At 41.5% G+C, this 20,180-nt stretch overlaps 1 protein-coding gene across 2 annotated transcripts in view; it reads left to right on the forward strand.

Annotated features, from left to right (window-relative positions):
- The window catches only part of zmat4a (zinc finger, matrin-type 4a), a 158,888-nt gene that overhangs the window by 129,179 nt on the left and 9,529 nt on the right, over positions 1 to 20,180 (forward strand). The gene's annotated exons all lie outside the window — the stretch shown is intronic.

Raw genomic sequence — 20,180 nt, forward strand, 5'->3', positions numbered from 1 at the left:
CTGCAGCCAGTTACAAGAGAAATATAGCTCTAGACAATAAGTCCTCATGGCTGAACCTTACCACAGCTTTTTATAATCTATATCCACACATATCCTGTTTACATTACCACAAAATATATTCCTGCTAAGATATATGGCATCATGAGATTCATGACATCGCCTGTTTCCTGCTCCAAACTACCATCATTACCAGTTTAAACAAACGGCAACCTCCTATGCAGAAAAAAAAATACATTTCTAAAAAACCCCTTCAGGCTGGCTCCATATTAACTGTAGGGATGAAATTAACGTGTTTACTGTCGGCCAAATAAAACAGCTTTTAATCTCTATACTTGGCTAATTTACAGGAAGCAGGGTTGGTTTTTTATTTGGCTGCTCCCTGTAGAGTTCCATCTCACTGGGGATACTGGAGATGTCACACTTTTACATCTTTACCTGTTTTAAATTTCTAAAACACATTAAAGAAAGACACAGCAGCAGAAACGTGTAGTTAAAGGGAACTTTGTCCTGGAAACATCCGGAAAGACTGTAGAGTAACTGAATTATTAGAAAAATAAACAGAGAAATATTTGCTACAGTCTAATGGGAAGCATCCCTCTCCCGTCTTTAGGGAAAGGGGTAACATAGTGTTAAGTCATAGGAAGCTTAGATTTATGTTGACTGAAAGCTCAGACTTAAAGCTCTGTAACAATAACACGTGTTTGTGTCATGACACTGAATTCAGGGGTAACGATGTACTTGTGACTTGTAAGGCGTAAACTTTGTTTTCCCTTCCGACCTCAAATTAACAACTATCTGTGTATTTGTTTATTATTCTGGGGGATTCTCCTTTGCTCAGATTACGTGACTTAAAGCAGTTTTAGGACTGCACACTGTGTGGGATTCCACATGGACCTTTGGCAGCCGCTGTGAATTAATGGGGCTTACATGGTGCATGTCCTAGAATTAATTCCCCCTGTTGGCCAGCTCTGCCAGAACACCTCCACGGGGATGCTGGCATCAGGAGACGTGACGTGCCATTTAACAGCCTCTTTGCTTTAGTAATGGATGAAAACTCCACCTTGTCAGAGCCACTGGGTTTCTGTGGCACACAAACCCTTCATCCCACCTCACACTCTGAGCAGGGCAGAGGACTGGCACATCAGACCACTCGTCTAACCACCCCACCCCATCGTTGCCATCCAACCAGCCTGATTTTATCCACATAGTCCACAACTTTGCCTCAGGTCTATTTAGGTCATTTGCCTAATGCTGTTTCACATGGAGTGAATCAAAGGCTTCTCTGCTCTCCAAAACTACAGAGTGAGGCTAAGGATAATATCGGAGCTGTTTCACATGAATAACACCGTAATACAAAAGCTAATGAAAGTGGAAACCATTCATTTCACTATGGCTAATGGGACTTATATTCATCCATTTTGTTAATTGATTGTCCAGTTCAGGCTTATACGGGTGGGATGGGGAGTGGGAAGGCTGGAGCCGAGGCACAGTCCATCCTTGACAGCTTGTCAGGGCTAACTCAGAGACAGAGTCAGGCTCACATTCACATCTAGGACTTATTTAAAACCAACAGGTAACCTAGCATGCATGTCTTTGCACTGTGGGAAGAAGTTGGAGTACCTCAGAGAATCCACTCAGGCACAGGGAAATAAGCGAACTCCACACAGAAAGGCCCCAGTCAGGAGTGGAACTCAGGACCTGCTTGCTGCGAGGCGTTAGAGCTAACCACTGTATCGATCAGTGGTAACATAATGAGGTCCTTGTATGTGTGGGTAATCTGTTAAATCTGTAATCTGGTGGAGCTGTAAAACTTAATTAGGCCATAATTACATTACACAGAAGTCATCTATTAACTTTATTTTTACCATTTGATGCTGGTTTGATTACATTTATGCACAAACAACTAGGTTTGTTGTTTATGCCTTATACAAAGAAGATCTGTGAGACCAGCCCAAACTGGATTTTGCTTTCTGAGAAATCAGTGTGTTCTACTTTTCTGTGTAGCGTGAATGAGCGAGAGCAGGTCAAACACTTTTAGTGTCTGTAAGTCTGTATCTGCTGTTATTGATGCCACTCCATTAGTGGGTACTCTTTGCATGGTTCACCGAGTCAGGTGAGGCTGGGATCTGTGTGCGGGTCGATACAAGGAGAGTCACGCTGTGGTGCAAAACGGGAAACAAAGCCCACAGGCTTCGGGGCTATATGGGCCTTTATTGCTTCAATGAACTAAGGTCAGGAAAGCAAAGAGGAAATTCAATTTTGACTCAGGAAAGGGGACTAATTACACCATGATAGGTGCACTAATGAGAAGTGTGATCTATACTCCTCTATTGAGACAGCTAAAAGAGAACAACAATCCTGGTGTTTAAACTATCTGATTTGCTGCCTGCACCTAAAGCAGGAATCTCTAATCTAATGTGGGCTTTTATTAGGTGAACTTGGCTTTATGGCCTGTTTTAGTTTCTTTTCCCCCCTTGTCTTTCAGTTTTCTTTCTGCCGCTGTTTTGCCTCCTCTGTTTCCAAACTGGAAAATAGCTTGGAAAATCAGGTGCTGAAGCCACTTTCTGTGGCCAATAAGCAAGTAGTGCATAGCAACCATTTAAAAAATCAATGTGGAGATATGTGTTGATATTTTCGAGCACTGACCTTTGCAGTGCTTTGACCTCAAGGCTCTTTAGTGGGATTAATCTTTAGCCACCGCACTGAAGACATCAGCATGGGGAGGTAAATGTTATAGTCCACATTGTTGAATTATGAAGCAGAACTTTACTTGCAGCTTATTTTATGGTGGTTTGTTCAAAAACGCAACAAAAGAACTGTGTCCTTTTTTTCTTTTTGTTTTCCTTCCCTGATTGCAAAGACCTGCTGAAAAAACAACAAAATATATATAAAGCATCAGGGTCCTTTAAGTCTTCACTGGTGATGACTGAGAGGAAATAAAGCCAGTGGAATGAGTTTTAACCCTCTGAGGTAGAGCAGGGCGATATGACCAAAAATACTTATCACGATATATATTTGAAAATTTGCAATAACGATATAATTGACGATATAATTGACACGAGACAAAATACTTTACAACTCCACAACTTTATTAGTGCAAAAAAATAAAAACATCAATGATTTTCACTTAAACAAGCAGCTGTTTTTTATGTACATTAAAGTTATATAAAAATTTAACGGTGCAAATACAAATTCCTCGCTGACAGTTTAACCAAAAGGCATTTCCAGTGGAAATTGGCCGACATATCCTCAGCATAACCATGTAGAATATCCACAACACTTGAAAAGAAGTTATACACACACAATACAGTAATATTATGTTGAAGCACAGTACGTATCACTCCGCCAGGCTCCTGCCTATGATAGCTGTAATGCTCTGACAATCCATCAAGCGGTGCGGGTTCGTAGCTTAGCAAAGTCGTACTAAAACATTTGACAGATTTTCCAGCGCCGTGTCCCACATGAAATCGTTTCGAGGTCAGTAAACACAACCAGAATTCATACATAAGGCGCACGGGATTATAAGGGGCACTGTCGGTTTTCTTAAAATCAAAGGATTGATTTTAAGTGTGCCGTATTTTCCAAAAGACACTGTAATAACGACGGCCCGCTAGCATGCTCTACCAAAAATAGTGCTTTGTTGTGTATCTGACGGACGAAAGCTAAACCAGTGCCACACCACTGAAGTTGCAGCATTTTTACAAACCAATTCTGGTTCATCTGTTTCATTCAACGGTCCACTTTCGCCCTTCTCATTCTCCGTCGCCGCCATGCTTTTTCTGCCGTGTGCGTATGAAAACAAAGGCACTGCGCATGTGCATTTTACCCATATTCTATTGCGATATTTCATTTTCTTATCGTTGCCCAACATTATATCGGTATTACCGTGAACGGTATGATATGGCCCAGCCCTATCCTGAGGTCTGTTTCTCAAACAGAGATGGATAAAATGATCCATGACTCACCAACAAAAGGTCTGCCTGTGGAAGTAGTGTAGCGTTCGGTCTTTTAACAAGAATATAGTGACAGAAAATTGAATCATATTCTTCACCACAGACATCTGTTTCATAAGGGATTTTAAATCACTTGTTTTTTTGTTTTGTTTTCTGGAGTGTAATATCAGTTTTTAACACTGTGACAAATAATATTTATCTTTATGTGTTCTGAGATGTTTTTAAGCTTTAGTTAGGTCAGCAGAATGCAGATGGAATCATTTGTACAGCTTCTCTTCCGGCTTATTATTTCACTTGAATTATCTTTTTGGCTTCATTCTACAAGACAAATTGCTTGTTAATTGCTGCATTTCTGCAACATATAGGGAGTGCAGAATTATTAGGCAAGTTGTATTTTTGAGGAATAATTTTATTATTGAACAACAACCATGTTCTCAATGAACCCAAAAAACTCATTAATATCAAAGCTGAATGTTTTTGGAAGTAGTTTTTAGTTTGTTTTTAGTTTTAGCTATTTTAGGGGGATATCTGTGTGTGCAGGTGACTATTACTGTGCATAATTATTAGGCAACTTAACAAAAAACAAATATATACCCATTTCAATTATTTATTTTTTACCAGTGAAACCAATATAACATTCCACAAATATACATTTCTGACATTCAAAAACAAAACAAAAACAAATCAGCGACCAATATAGCCACCTTTCTTTAGGACACTCAAAAGCCTGCCATCCATGGATTCTGTCAGTGTTTTGATCTGTTCACCATCAACATTGCGTGCAGCAGCAACCACAGCCTCCCAGACACTGTTCAGAGAGGTGTACTGTTTTCCCTCCTTGTAAATCTCACATTTGATGATGGACCACAGGTTCTCAATGGGGTTCAGATCAGGTGAACAAGGTGGCCATGTCATTAGTTTTTCTTCTTTTATACCCTTTCTTGCCAGCCACGCTGTGGAGTACTTGGACGCGTGTGATGGAGCATTGTCCTGCATGAAAATCATGTTTTTCTTGAAGGATGCAGACTTCTTCCTGTACCACTGCTTGAAGAAGGTGTCTTCCAGAAACTGGCAGGAGGACTGGGAGTTGAGCTTGACTCCATCCTCAACCCGAAAAGGCCCCACAAGCTCATCTTTGATGATACCAGCCCAAACCAGTACTCCACCTCCACCTTGCTGGCGTCTGAGTCGGACTGGAGCTCTCTGCCCTTTACCAATCCAGCCACGGGCCCATCAAGACTCACTCTCATTTCATCAGTCCATAAAACCTTAGAAGAATCAGTCTTGAGATATTTCTTGGCCCAGTCTTGACGTTTCAGCTTGTGTGTCTTGTTCAGTGGTGGTCGTCTTTCAGCCTTTCTTACCTTGGCCATGTCTCTGAGTATTGCACACCTTGTGCTTTTGGGCACTCCAGTGATGTTGCAGCTCTGAAATATGGCCAAACTGGTGGCAAGTGGCATCTTGGCAGCTGCACGCTTGACTTTTCTCAGTTCATGGGCAGTTATTTGGCGCCTTGGTTTTTCCACACGCTTCTTGCGACCCTGTTGACTATTTTGAATGAAACGCTTGATTGTTCGATGATCACGCTTCAGAAGCTTTGCAGTTTTGAGACTGCTGCATCCCTCTGCAACATATCTCACTATTTTTGACTTTTCTGAGCCTGTCAAGTCCTTCTTTTGACCCATTTTGCCAAAGGAAAGGACGTTGCCTATGCTCATTTTTTGATAATGGAGAGACAGAAAACTATAGAGTGGTGACACACATAAAAACTAGCATAGAAATGCTTTTATCAGTTAAATTGGTTTCGTTGTTAATCAGTTCTTATGTAGTGCTTTTATACTCTAATTAGCCACTCAAAGTATTTTATCCCTCATTCACACACATTTTGTTCTTCTTTTAAGTGTTTTCTGTCTCACATTCTCACGGTTCAGTAACCTGCATAAAGATAGTTTGGCATGCAGCCTGGGGCAGCCAGGGATCAAACCACCAACCTTCTGATTACCAGATGACCTTCTCTACCTCCTGTGCCACAGCCAACCTTCAGTCATTTCTCTGTATGGAAAGGAAGCATGCAATAAGATTTATATCATCTCTATGCAAAAGAAACATGAATCAGATACTTTTTTAATGGCAAGTTCTTTTTGGATGATACTGAATGGAAACATTTTAACTCTGAGGCTACTAATATATAAAGAGAATAAAACTTCTCCGTAAGATCAAATTAACACTATTTCAGAGACCCAATGACAATGCAGGTGCTTCTTTTAGTCAACACAACCAGTGCTGTGTTGGCAGCTGGCAGTGAGGAGCTGTCCAAGGACAACTTTACAGGGAGCAACAGATTGAAGCCCACAGGTTATAATAAGAGTAAGTAATGGATAATAAAGGATAATCAGCCTCTCTGACTGATTTCCACACAACAACCTAATGCTGTATCTGATAACTGTAAATCCATTGCTTCAAACTGAGACTTAATTATCTCTGCTTTATCCAGTGTGACCTACAAGTCTTTTGATAGTAGAGAGCAGAAGTGAGAAGAGTGACAGCTCTGTGAGCTAGGACTTGGAAACCATTGTGCTTTGAGCTACATAAATATCATGAGACATCTGTAAAACATAAACATTTGAAGGCGGTGGGGGAGTTGTTGAGTCTTTGTACGCTAGCAAAGCAACCAAACACATTTAAGTTGTCATTTGGCACGCAGGTGTTTTGCATAATGTGTAATACAGGCTACAACATGCAGTATGTAGTTAAGACCTCTACAAGGAGGCTGCAGAGAGAGGCGCTGAGACTGTATTATTATTGTTATTTATTATTATAATTGTTACTGAGGCAGCCTCTAAAGGATGGTGTACTGTTACACAACAACAACATGCGAACAAGTGTGACATTATGATTAAATTTTACACGTAATTAAATATAAACATAATTAAAAACTGCTCACATATTTACTTTGTCACCTTTTAAACTTTGTTATGCTAAAACATTAAATACAACTTTAACTTCAAACACAGGTGCAGCCTTACAGGTTCAAAGTTGGGTGTAGGACACCCAACTTTGTGACAAATAACATAGTTGCATCTACCAAAAATTTCCAATGAGTCCAAATCTCAGAGCTGCAAAGTTTTCTGAAAATCTTGTGAACATTATAACTCAAGAAAGATGTCGCCTGGGATTTTCAAATTGATATCATAAGTGTATCTATTAGAGAAGGGCGAATCGCTCAAAACAGTGATCGTATCGGTACCCACACTAGTGTTGGTATCACATTGGTACTAGTCCGGTTGGATTGATACTTTTTTGTTGCTATCCTCTAACTTCAGTACGTAGCCTGGCCTGCTGAAATGTATTAAATTAATTGGGGGGTTTTTGGATATTGAAAAATATGACTCACACATGAACTATGAAAAATGTTTGAAACCTTTTATGCATGTGTCCAAAAACAGAAAACTGCTCTCACCTACATAAGAGACCTTTAAAGGTTAAAAGTATCCACATTAGTATTGGTATTGATATTGGCAGTAGAGGCTCTCAAAATTTTCAGTAGCACATAGCACTGCTATTTATTAAAAGTTTGAATCTCAGTGACCTTTACTTCAAGGTAGAAGGTAACCCTAACCCCAAGGTCAAGTTTAGAGGTCATTTTTCTGAAAATCTTGTGACTGCACTAACTAACAACAAGGAAGTCAACTAGGATTTTCAAATTTAAACCAGGAGTACAACTACTAGGAGGCTGAAGGGCAACACTAGTTACCTGCTATTTTTTAACTATTTAATAATTGCCATAAAAATGTTTATTAAACCTTCAGTTAAATAAAAAAAACAAAACAAAAATCAAAAAGAAAATCTGTTTACATATATGGATTTTACTTTGTGTCACTTTTGCTACATTTGAAATTTATTGCTTCCGGTTTAACTAAAACAAACAAAAGCATATAAGAAGGTTATAGTGCTAAAAAAATCACATTGAAATGTAAATCATGTGGATGGCTGTGTGGTAACAAATTGTGGACCCAGATGCTGGATGCAACACACTGATGTACATCAAAATCAAAGATTTAATACTGATAAAAGGTAAAAGGAAACAAAAAGCACAAACAATAATTTGCTGAACAGGAACAAGGTGACTGAAGGCTGAAACAGAAGGCTGAACATTTGCACACTATGAGGGAGGATACGACTAAAAACAGAGGGAGAAGTGAACAATATATACTGTACCCAGAAAGGCAGAGTGGACACACCTGGGAACATAGCTAAACAAAATCTAACAGTGGAAGCAAAATTGAACATGACATACAAAATAAAACAGGAAGTGACTAACACAGAGACCAGGCCAAGAACATACAAAGTTGACAGAACACAGGGAGCCCAGGGAGGCTATAATGAGACATAATACATGACCAAGGAAATTAACAATTTAGTAATATTAACAAAAACAGACTAAAACAAAGGAAACCAAAGACTACAAAAAAGTTAAAATACTGTGAGGTCTCAAAAACTCATGTATCAAATAAGTTGCACTTGGCGTTGGAAGGTTAAGCCACTTTTTTTTTTAAACTCTTCAGTCAAACTATAATAAACAGCCTGGTGTTGTGTTATACTGTTGTTCTGTTGTTATATTATTGTCTGTTTTTTAATGTTTGTGCCAGTCAGTGCTTATCATGGAGTTTCACATAAACTCCATGGCCTAATAATTATAAAAGTATGAAAACTGCATGTTATTTTTGAATGACTTGCCACCCATTGATTATAAACCGCAGCAGTCTGACGACAAAGAATTCTTCTGGTTGGCACTGACAGGTCTATCCACAGTCTCTCTTTAGTGTGCTCTCAGTCGATGCAATAGGCTAGCCTGGGGAGCAATCAGCCCCTTGAGGCTCAATCCAGCCTGTCACCAATCACCATCAGCACCTGCATGATACTTCCCCCCTTCCCTTCTATTCAGTCAGTTTCAAAGAAGTAAAACGTGTGCATACAAATGATCACATCTTCAAAGCATAAAAGAGCTCTCACTAATAAGCCTTGACACTTTTCCTTATTGCAATTCAGATAGCATATTTACCCGGTGTGTTCAAACAAAAGAACGTTCCAGCTGGTAGCATTTGTTTTCTGTACAGTGTACGCAGGCTGGTAAAGCTATCTCTGCAGGGAAATAAACTTCTGCTTATTTAGACACAAAAACAAAATGGCCTTTGAGACAAACTTGGGAAACATCAGTCACCCGAGATAGTGTACCCATTTGAAATTCTGCCTCCATCTAAATTAGCATTTCAGGAAGGAACAGATTTTATTCCATTTGACAGGCTAGTTATACAATATGGGATCAACAAGAAAAGATTTTTAGAATATCAACAAATTAAATCCATAGTAAAAAAGAAATTTAACCTCAGTCAAGTTGAATTGCAAACACCACCAAGCGCGGTACATTTTCTTACTCTTAAATCCCCCAAATTATTGTCTAAAATATACAGAACACTTTCTAAAATAGATGAATCAATATCCCTTCCTATTGCAAAGTGGGAAGCAGATTTATCAGTCAGCTTAGACCAAAACTTCTGGTCTCAGATATGCTTAAAAACCTTTAAATTGATTAGAAATCCCAGTCTGCAATTAATACAGCACAAAATATTACATAGAGTGCACTATACAGGTCATCGGATGTTCCAGATGGGCTTTACATCTTCCAACAACTGCTCACACTGTCAAGGCAATACACCAGACAATTACATCCACACTCTTTGGTTCTGTCCACCAGTGCAGAAGTTTTGGCACGGGATATGTGAAGACTTATCAAAGTGTCTGAAATTCCAACCTCCCCTTTAGTATGCTTGTTGGGCAAATTGGATGATGTCACTACAGAAACTAATACAGTCCACATGGTTTTTACTGCCCTATGCATCGCCAAGAAAACGGCCTCATGAACTGGAAAAATAAAAATAATCTTAATTCAAGCCAATATAGAAACCATCTAATAGATCACATTAGTCTCGAGACAGCCTCTGCCACCACATTAGATCAATCCCTCTGGGCTCCTTTGATCGGCTCCATCACCTAGCGGGGGTGGGGGATCGTGGTTTGGTCCCGCCTTCGCCATTGTGGTTGATGTGGAGGTAGGGACAGGCTTAGGGTGTCTGGAGAATCCCTGGGGACGTTATCCCTGGAGGGCTTAACCCAGGGGTTGTGGTCACAACCTGGTTAGTGGCTCTGGTTGCTCTTAGAGGGTGTTCTCCTTGTGGCTGCGTGCAGCAGGGCTGGGGAGGGTCTGTGCTGGCGGACGTAGGTTACTGGCCTAGTAGCCTGGCTGCCCCTGAGTGGATCCGGGGCAGGCGTGGGGGCTTGGGATTTGGCCCAGCCAGAGCCTCTGTGCTAGGGCTCTGGCTGGGCCTTGGGGGCTTCGGTCCTCCTTGGTGTGTTGCCGAGGTTGTGGGCGGGTGGGTGCATGGGGGCTCAGCCCTGGCGCAGGGGGCCTCTGGTGCATCAGCCTAACTGGGGGGGCTCTTCAACTAGCAGGGAGTTTGTTCCATCCTTGCAGGAGTCCACTCTGCAGGTGGGGGAGAGTCATAGGAGAGGATGAGAATAAACTTAATCTGGGTGTCTACTGTCTTGTGCTGTCTGGGAGATGATTGAATGTTAGGGTGGGTACAGTTTCCTCTGCGGTGGGGTCGGGCGGGCTGCCCCGGGTCCTGTGGGGCTGGGCGGTCCTGATGCCGTAGGCCCCGGTCTGGATGGGCCTGGGCTCCCTTGCCTTGGTGGGTGCCAGAGGATGGGGGGGCATCTTGCTCCTCCCTTCTTTTCCTCCCCATCCCCGGCTGCCTCCCTCTTCCCGCTCCAACACACCCACCCACACAAGTAGGGCCTTGGGGTGCAGGAACACTACACATGAGCGAGAGGAGGGAGGTTTGGGATCTTCACACACCTCTGTTCTCTGCTGGCCATCGGGGCTGGGGGGCTGGAAGGAGGTGTTGGCCGTCCGATTGGGATCTGGGATGCGGAGCCTCCCTGCTCCTGCGGAGCCTGGGGCGGTCTGCTTGCCTCCACCCCGGGGGAAAGGGTAACATCTCCTGGGTCTAGGTGCCGTATCCCCCTCTAGGGGCGAGGGTACCTGGACCCGGGGTATAGAGTATGTTTGGGGAGTGTGATTGTGTGTACATGTCCATGTATGTCTATCCTTACGTTGGGTGAGTGCAAAGTATTTGTATATGTGTGTATGTGGGTTGGAATGCATGTTTGTGTCTGTGTGTGCCTGTTTGTCTGTGTCTATATGTCAGGTCGGGTCTTACACTTCACCTCTCTGGGAACTCCCAGGCCCTCCAAAGTATGGAGGCTTATCTCACCACACTCCCTGCCGGTAACTGATGCCCTCAGGGGTCGGTGCGTTGGTGGTTCTTGGTGTCCGGGGCTGGGCGCTCAGGTATGTACCAGCTCACTCCCGGTGGCTACTTGGCGGGGCCTGGCGCCTGTTGCTCGGTCAGGCCTCTTCCAGGGCAAAGGGGGCCCTCGGGCCTCTGGGCCTGTGGCCCGGTTCACTCTGGCACAGCTGGCTGCCGGCAGAGCTGGCGGGCACGCCAGTGCAGCCCCTGCTGGCTTCTGCTCCGTGGCTACTGGGTGACCCCTCATCTGGGGCTCTCCTCAGCTTTTCCCAGAAGGGTGGCACGGATGCCCCTCTGGTGGTCCTCCTTGGGCTCTCGCACTTTGGGGCCTCTGGATGTCTGGAGCCTGGATCTCCTCCATGCCTGCTTCATGCCCTGGGGGACAGGGCTATGGCTCTCTACATCCTCTAGCAGACCATTACATGGGGAAACCTTTTGAATACAAGCGCGCTGATCCACACAGGTGTGCACACGGGTGTTCACTAGGGGTGCAACGATACACAAAATTCACGGTTCGGTTCGGTTCGATACTTTGGTGTCACGGTTCGATATTTTTTCGATACAAAAAAAATGTTCATGCCTTTTTAATTTGTCATTTATTAAAATTATAAACATATATTTTAACTCAAAAGTACAGTTTTTAAATTTAACCCTAACCCTTGTGCGTGTTTTTTATTTTGACAGCGAATGCGCACCTGCGGACCACTTATGTGCAGCCCTGGTTATTTAGCTCATCATATTGCAGCCACAGAAATTCTTTTGTCCATGAAACCATAAAGCTGCACTTTCTTTTTGCCTTATACTCTGATTTGTCATAACTTCTCCGTTTTGTGGTAAGCTTTTCTTTGGCTGTCACTTCTTCACCCTGACCTGTCTTATTTGGCTCAGCAGAACTAAAATATATATCGTGCTGCTTTTACACACGCACTCACATAAGCTCAGCGATTCTCTGCGCGATCAACCTCTCACATGTTTAAGCTTGCTGCGGGAGATTTCACTTGTCATGTTTGCATAGTAAGCTAAAGATTAATAAGACGATGTCAGAGGAATTGGTGCACAAATTATCATCACTCACAGATCAGTGCTGTCGCTCTCTATACACAGTTCGCACGATTGCAAAGTGAAAGCAAAAAAACAAGCGCAAATTCAAACGCGATTACAATATGTCACATATTGACAGTGGCTCACCAATGCCAATGACATAATTACCCAGCTACATTTCTGAAAGAATGCAAAAGCATTGACATATATTTTTCCTTCCTACAATAGCCCGACGGGCAGGGAAGAGATAGATTTTGGTAGCCCGACTGAAAAAATCGCTAGCCCCGGGACGTCGGGCTAGCGATATTGCAAGCCCTGTATCTGATTGAGGAATCACTCCTCTTTGGAAAAGAGAGTTTATTACAGAGAAATGTCTCTTTCCAAAATAAAAGCTATACTATCCGCTTCTTCTGGGCTATATTCTCAGCAGCATAAGGAGAATCATGTGCTAACAGCTGTCTAAATGACTCGGCTAAAGTTAGTAGCATGCTTGTTGTTTTTGTCTTTGCACTAGGATGATGTCAGAGTAAATGTGCAGTCATATTCGTTGTGTTCCCACTAGTGCTTTCAGGTTGATCTCGTTGAAATGACCTTAACGCCACAACACGGCAAATCTCCGTTAACGAGCTACCGCCGATCGCCCCGTGCATGGGGCTAGACGGCCAACACGTTAACGAGCTAACTGCGCTAACACACTAGTTCCCACCCATGTAATTGAGCATTGCATGGCACATCCAACATACTGTTTTACTTTAGTCCATGACTCGCTTACCTTCAGGGTCATACGTCACATGAAAACCAAAATAATTCCAAACGCCAGATCTGAATGTTGCAAGGAGAGCTTAACTTCTGTCTTGCTAGCTTGCCCTGCGCTCTTCCTTCTGACTATGCTGTCTGTGTTGAGCGCTCAGTGGATCTGCGCTCGACAGTGCAGCCTAGGCGGAGTAGTCGAACGCAGATTCACTGAGCGCTCAACACAGACAGCATCGTCAGAAGGAAAGTTGATAAAATAAAATACAAATGTTGTATTGTTCGATACATATGCGTACCGAACCGAAAGCACTGTATCGAACGGTTCAATATCGATACAAATATCGTTGCACCCCTAGTGTTCACTGTTCATAGACATAAACTACACCTTTATTGGCTGCTATTTCCAAGCACATTGTGTGCTGTCGGTCCTGCTTGCTGCACAACAACATTCAACATTTAGTATTTACTGCTGTTTACACTTAGCTAGATTAACGATTTGTTTTTTTGGGGGGGGTAGATTTACATTCATCAGAATTATCATTGTTTTGGTTCTTGATTTAAAAAGCATAATAACATATCCTGATTAGCTGTTTAATGATGCAGAGCATTAGCTGCTTGATGCACGGCATGGCGTAGGGTGAACTAAAGTCAAAGGATTAGGTTTTGGTTCAAAATAGTATCTGACTGCAGGACCAAGCAGACAGAAATCAGAACCAAGCAGCCAGCAGTATCAGACTGTAAACACTAGAGAGGTGGAAGCTAGAAACAGGGAGGCACATCAGCTGAAAAAAGCCCACAAGTAATTAAAAAAAATAAAACAGAAAATAAATTTCATAGAGAAACAAAACACTAAGACAGCAAAGCAGCGAGGAAAAAACACTTTAAAACACGAAAGAGAAACAAAAGAGGAGTCAAGGACAGGGCAGGAATCTTGACACAAGATACAAAAGCTCTTTCCACTTTACTGTCACATTCTTATTCTTTGAAAATGTGAACTCAAAGTAATTTGCATACCCTTATCTCTCAAAGTTGCAGACCTTTACGCTGCTCGGTGTGCCCAAACTGACAGCTGTGAGTATAGCTTTCTTTTAAAAACATGCATCCATTCCTCAGTGCTATGAAAAAATTCATAGATTTCAATTCTGTTTCCTAGTTTCTTTATTTTCTTTCTCCACTTTCCTTTGCAAGTTCAAAAATATGAAGCTCCCTCCAATATGCCACAGATAACAAAACTTACTTATCACCATGTTGAATGTGATCTGTCATTGTCTTGTAGTCAGTAAAAAACACCAACAGCCTGCCATCACACGGTGATATTTACTATGCCATATTTATCTTTCTGCTTCATGAACCGAGCAGGACAGCCAAGTGCATTATTAATTTTGGTCTCTGGTGAGGTTTGTCCCAGGAGCTGTTGGGATAATTTGACTGGAAAAATGACTGATTGTGTGTCCTGTGTGTTTCTGAGTGATGATCTTCAGCTATAACAACTTCATCTGATATGAAAAATGAAGAAAGAATGAAAAGAAAACTGTTTTTGTAATGGTCTTGGAGCACCTGTGGTTTGGAGTGCATTGTGTCCTGAAGCAAAAAATAGCTGGGACCAAGGCAGGGGGGGATTTTTCACTACCCATATTTTCCCTGCACTCATCTCCCGTGTAATGGCTCTGCGATTTACAACAGCGCACGATGGGAAGCTCTGAAAGGGACCGGGCCTTTTTACACCTCACACCTATTAACTGCTCAGTAGAGGGATTTTTCAAAACCACTTTATGTGCACGTAGCAGGCGGATATGGATGAAAAGAGCAGCTTCCAGGCCTGACAGTCATCATGAGCTGGGAAGGACAAAGGCGAAAGAGAGCAATACCACAGAAAGTGCTCGTCAAGGTTTTTATTATTCAGCCTCATTTCTCCCGATCATCAAGCCCCTAATTAATTCCCCTGTGCACAGGGAGATAACACAGGGATGCAGTTGGCTACAGAGGAGCAATTGTCAACCTCCAAGTGGGGCAAGTGCCTGTCAGATCACCTGTTTTTGTTTTGTTTTTTTTTTCTTCTCTCTTAGGCTGATAGTCCCCCAGGGGCCTGCTGTTAGATGAGATGCAAACCCTCATTAATTTAATTCCCTGTCATTCACTGGAGTGTAATCAAGTATTCACTTTGTTCCTTGTTGTTTTTTATTGAAAACCATCTATCACTGTTGAAGAAGGCCAGACTCTGTGTGGTGGATGGGAGCCAGTTCAAATGATAAAGCAAACAATGTCTCCTGTAATAAAACCTCTCTGAAACAGTAGTTCTGCCTAACAGGTATATGTATGATTAGTGCTGTTAACAAGGTTCTCAAGCCTCTCTTTGCTCTGAGCTTTGTTTGTGGTCAGCGTCAGTATTATGGACAGGGCTCTGTGCTCCAGACCTGCCCACTAAAAGTCGCTGTGCCCCCACAGTTAAATTCTCCTGGTACATTTTGAATATAAGTTACACTCATTTCATATAATTTTGGTAATTAAAATCATAAACACCCATATCTCTGATAACAGTGCAAACACAATTTAATGTTTTGTTAGCAGAAGTTTCTGCAGAAATCATGATAACTGATTTATAAATGTGTTGAGGATTTTGTCTCCTCACAGTCAGCTGCCCTTGTTTTCATTGATCCACTTGTGCACTCAGACAAAATGTCCCTACTGTTTGTCTTCTGTTTTGTCTCTACAATTTAAGACACATATTTTTTACACTTTGTAAATATCCATATTTGTGTTGTTGTTGTTTTTTTTTTGTTTTTTTTGTTTTCTGTTTTTTTTTTCCATTTTAAAGCGGAGACCAAATGCCCACCTATAAAAGTTTTTTGCCCCTCTAGTTCATATGATCTGCTGTGGAACATTGGATGTTGTAGGTGTCGTTTAGGTTGGTCAGTAAACCAGTCAACTTTGGTCCAGATCAAATAATTTCCACAGTTGTTGGGTGAAGATCAAGTAAGTGGCATGTGTGCTCATGACAGGAGAAATGGTGCTCACTTTTTATGGGACATTCACAACCCGCAGCAGCAGTTTAGCCCATAAATTTTGTCAAGATATCAGCGCTTCATAGAGTTGGATCCAAGTGATTTTGACAGTCTAATCTGTCCACCGCTTCTGCCGTGACGTTCACATTTGCGGCTGATTGTAAACAATCCTTGAATAACGTCTATAATTATAGTCAAATGGCAGCAGCACAGTGGTCAAGGAACCGAGCAAAGGAATGAGGCGAGGTGATTTAAAGGACTTTGAATGTGACACGGTAGTTGGTGTCAGACTGAGCATTTCAGAAACTGCTGATCAGCTGGGATTTTGGTGCATTCATCTCTAGGGTTTACAGAGGATGGGACAACAAAGATGACACGAGGTCAGAGAATAATGACCAGACTGTTTTGAGCTGATAGGAGGGCAAGAGTAACTAAACTTTGATGCTAGAATTCACACAGGATAACCATAAGTGGACATTCGATGACTGGAAAAAAAACATTATCTGTACTGATGAATCTCAGTTTCTGCTGTGACATTTGGAACATTGGGTCAGAATTTGTCATAAGGACCAGGAAAGCATGTATCCATCCTGACGTGTATCATTGGTTCAGTTTGGAGGTGGTGGTGTAATGGTGTGTTTCTTGGCACACTTTAGGCTCCTGTTGTACCAACTGAGCATTGTTTAAATACCACAGCCTACCTCATCCTCTGATGGCTACTTTCAGCAGGGTAACGTGCAAGTCACAAAGCTTAAATAATCTGAAACTGGTTTCTTAAACATGACATGAGTTAACTGTGCTCAAATGGCATCCAGCATCACTAGATATCTATCCAAAAAGGCACCTTTGGGATGTGCTGAGTATAGTTACTTTCTGTATAATTATTGCACTATCATCAGGATAGAACAGTCAAAATGTGGTTCTACACTTGGTTCTGGTTGTGGTTCTTTAAAATGCTTAATAACCTCACATTTAGTACAGACCCCAAAAATACACAGAATTGAAAAGTAGCTGTGTTTGGGCTCTCAGCCTCCCTTTTTCTTCAGCTGACTTAAACATATTATAAGATGTGCATGCACTATTTCTTTCAAAACTGACATTCCTATCCACGGAGTCCTGATGAAACAATTTATGATTCAAGAAACACACCTACTTTTATTATATCTTTATGCTAACACAAAGTCATTACAGTAAAATGCCAGCTGCGGTCACCGTACATCGAAATATATCAAATTTTGAAGATAATTTATGAATTAGTCCTAAGTTTAGTAGTATGGCAGATGACACCTGCCAGCTATGGTATGGCAGCCAATCTGAACTGCCTGTGGTCTGTTTGTTTCATGCAGAACATTATATTGAGTGCGGAGCTGAATCCACCATGCAATATTTCTATATACCTGTCATTAAGGCATGCAGTGTACTGTGTAAAGGTACACAAAAGGGTTATACATAATCTCCTGTTTGTTCTGTTTGTTTTATGTAGAACAAAACTAGTTCAATGCTCAATTAACTGTAAATCATGCTGCATTAAGTCCTCCTGTCATTTTGATCAGGCACAGATCATTTTCCCACAGTGAATTATTAGATGTAAACCTCTTGTATTGTGAAATTGCTTGGGACAGGTGATTTTTCCCAGCACAGACCACACTGACAATCGTGACCCGCACAGCCGCAGCGAGGGAGGCTGTTTATCATGAAGAGAGAATTAACTTCAAAGGGATTTGAAAATGTCCATGTGGAATGTAGGCTGGAGAATGAATTATGCATGAAAAATGCTTCACTAGAGTAACGTCCTGATACAATTTGTCACACACCACGGGAATACATAAGTTGCAGAGTTGCCATGTGGGAGGGGTGGATGCAGTCAGGTTGTGCTGTTGCTCTCGGCCATTGAAGGTTGTGAAGCAGTGTAACCTACGCCGACTGTACTGTGAATTACTTAAGAGACCCTTCTCCACCTTAAGAAGTTAGCTGGGGGCTTTTTATGCAGTAGTAGCGTGAAAAATTTTACTCTTGACTTAAATCTGTGAAAGTATGATTGTGCAGAGCAGCACATTGCTTCGGGCAGTGTTTGAGGCCATGTATCATCCTCAAGCTCCTTAAAGTCTAAGCCACTTCTTCATATTTTCTAGGAATTCTATATAATTCTTGTATAACTTTAGCCCTAATGCACAATCATATTATACAGATCTTTTATTTTTCCCAGGATAAACTGGTGCAGTGATGTCACATGACTGCATCAAAAGTTATATAACCATAAGAACAAAAGAAAAATAAATCAAACTAAACCACACAGAATTTGATTCTTATCATTCAGTGAAAGGTAATGAACAAGTTTTTTGGCCTGGATAATTGTTTTCCCAAGTCTTGGCAATCCCGTGGAATACAGAGGGTGGACTGACTCACCCTGCCTACAACACAACTAGATTGCCAGCTCTTCCTAGAAGGCTTCCTCTTGCTTCTTTGAATTTATTTTCCACATGTTATATGACACAGTCCAGCTAATTTAAAAGCCAGTCATCGGTCTGCAGAAGAAGGGTTTTTACATACAAGATTGCTAACTGAATCTGCTGATGAGAAAATTTCTTTGCAGTCATTTGAAGCATACATCTTGTATAAGTGCTCAGCAGTGATGTGTGAAATATGAGGCTGTGCTGGAGAGAAATGCATCAAATTGCAGATACTTTCACATGCTAATTATGTGGTCAATAGGTAGCCACAGCACTCATAGTGCCAAGGGTGCTTCAGGAGCTCTGCACTTGACTCTGAGAAGTAGAGACCCCAGTTAGATCAGATGCAAATACCAAACCTGAGAGAACCTGTGACAGAATCAGAACATTTGTAATATTGCAACCTCGGATCAAGTCAGACCAGCTCACAGCTGTATCTGTAAAAGCCAGAGAAGATTAAATCTGCCACATGTTCGACAGAATGATAACCAAAATGCAGAACACTGCAGCAGGATTACTGAACAAAATTCAAGTTTTAATACATGATTTAATGAAGGCAGATAATCTAGAAAAATTAAAAGCAATTCAGGTGAAAACAGTCAAGGAATTAGAAGTTGGCAAAAAAGGACATGATGTAAAAAAAACAACAACCATAAAATAAGACAAGAAAAAAGAACCAAATACCAGAAAAAGAAGAAAACAGGAAGTGACTACAAGTGAGACGCGAAGCACGCAGAGGCAAGAATTATGCAGATTTGGAGTCACATAGTCAAGATTACTAAGGAAGGTTCCTAACTGAGCTAAGTGAAGCATCTGCAGCAGTCATAATAAAAGCTATTCAAATTCTCTTAATACTAAGGAACGATTTAATTGCACCTTATAGGTCATGTGCTTTCTTTTCTTTAAACCTTCAACCTTGGTAAGGAAGTGATATGTTATATATAGTAATACATACAGTAAGAAGATGTAAAGCATCTAAGACCAAGGAGTCTTTAAGTGCAGTTAGATTCCACTGTTCTTTTTTTCTTGCTTCTTATTCATTTCCCATGGCACCTCATGATATTTCACATCAATGTGAAGGAAAGCTGATTAGGAAAGGTTTGTGTGTGGACTAGTTGGCTAGAAACAAAACTAGCATGAAAATGGTGAGCACAATACTATTTGCTTGTGTGTGCATGTTTATGTAAGCTTAGTGTCATACCATGTATGGTAGCAATACACACATACTAGAAAATAAGCTGTTACCAGCTGTTACCGTAGAAATATAACACCAACCATGAACAAAACAAGTTCCTTCCAAAGGTCCACACAAAGATAATCCATAAACAGTTCTGGCCTGGAAGGATTGTGACAACAAAAATGTTAAATTATGCACAGGAACAGGATGGTGGCTGAATTTGATATTCTGTAACTGCTGGATGTCACAGGGACAAACATAATGACTGCTATAGAAATCAAACCTCTGTGCACCAGTTTGCCTCACTTACTACCTGCTATGTTGGCCACACAAATGAGAAAAAAAATGGTGTAAACAAAAAAAAAAAAACAGTTAAGCAGTGAGACTGCTCACCGTTGCTGTGTTTGGGTGGCTGTGACTCAGGTCGTAGAGCA

The sequence above is a fragment of the Simochromis diagramma genome, unplaced genomic scaffold (assembly GCF_900408965.1).
Source record: "Simochromis diagramma unplaced genomic scaffold, fSimDia1.1 OVJJ01000159.1, whole genome shotgun sequence".
In the NCBI taxonomy this organism is placed as follows: domain Eukaryota; kingdom Metazoa; phylum Chordata; class Actinopteri; order Cichliformes; family Cichlidae; genus Simochromis; species Simochromis diagramma.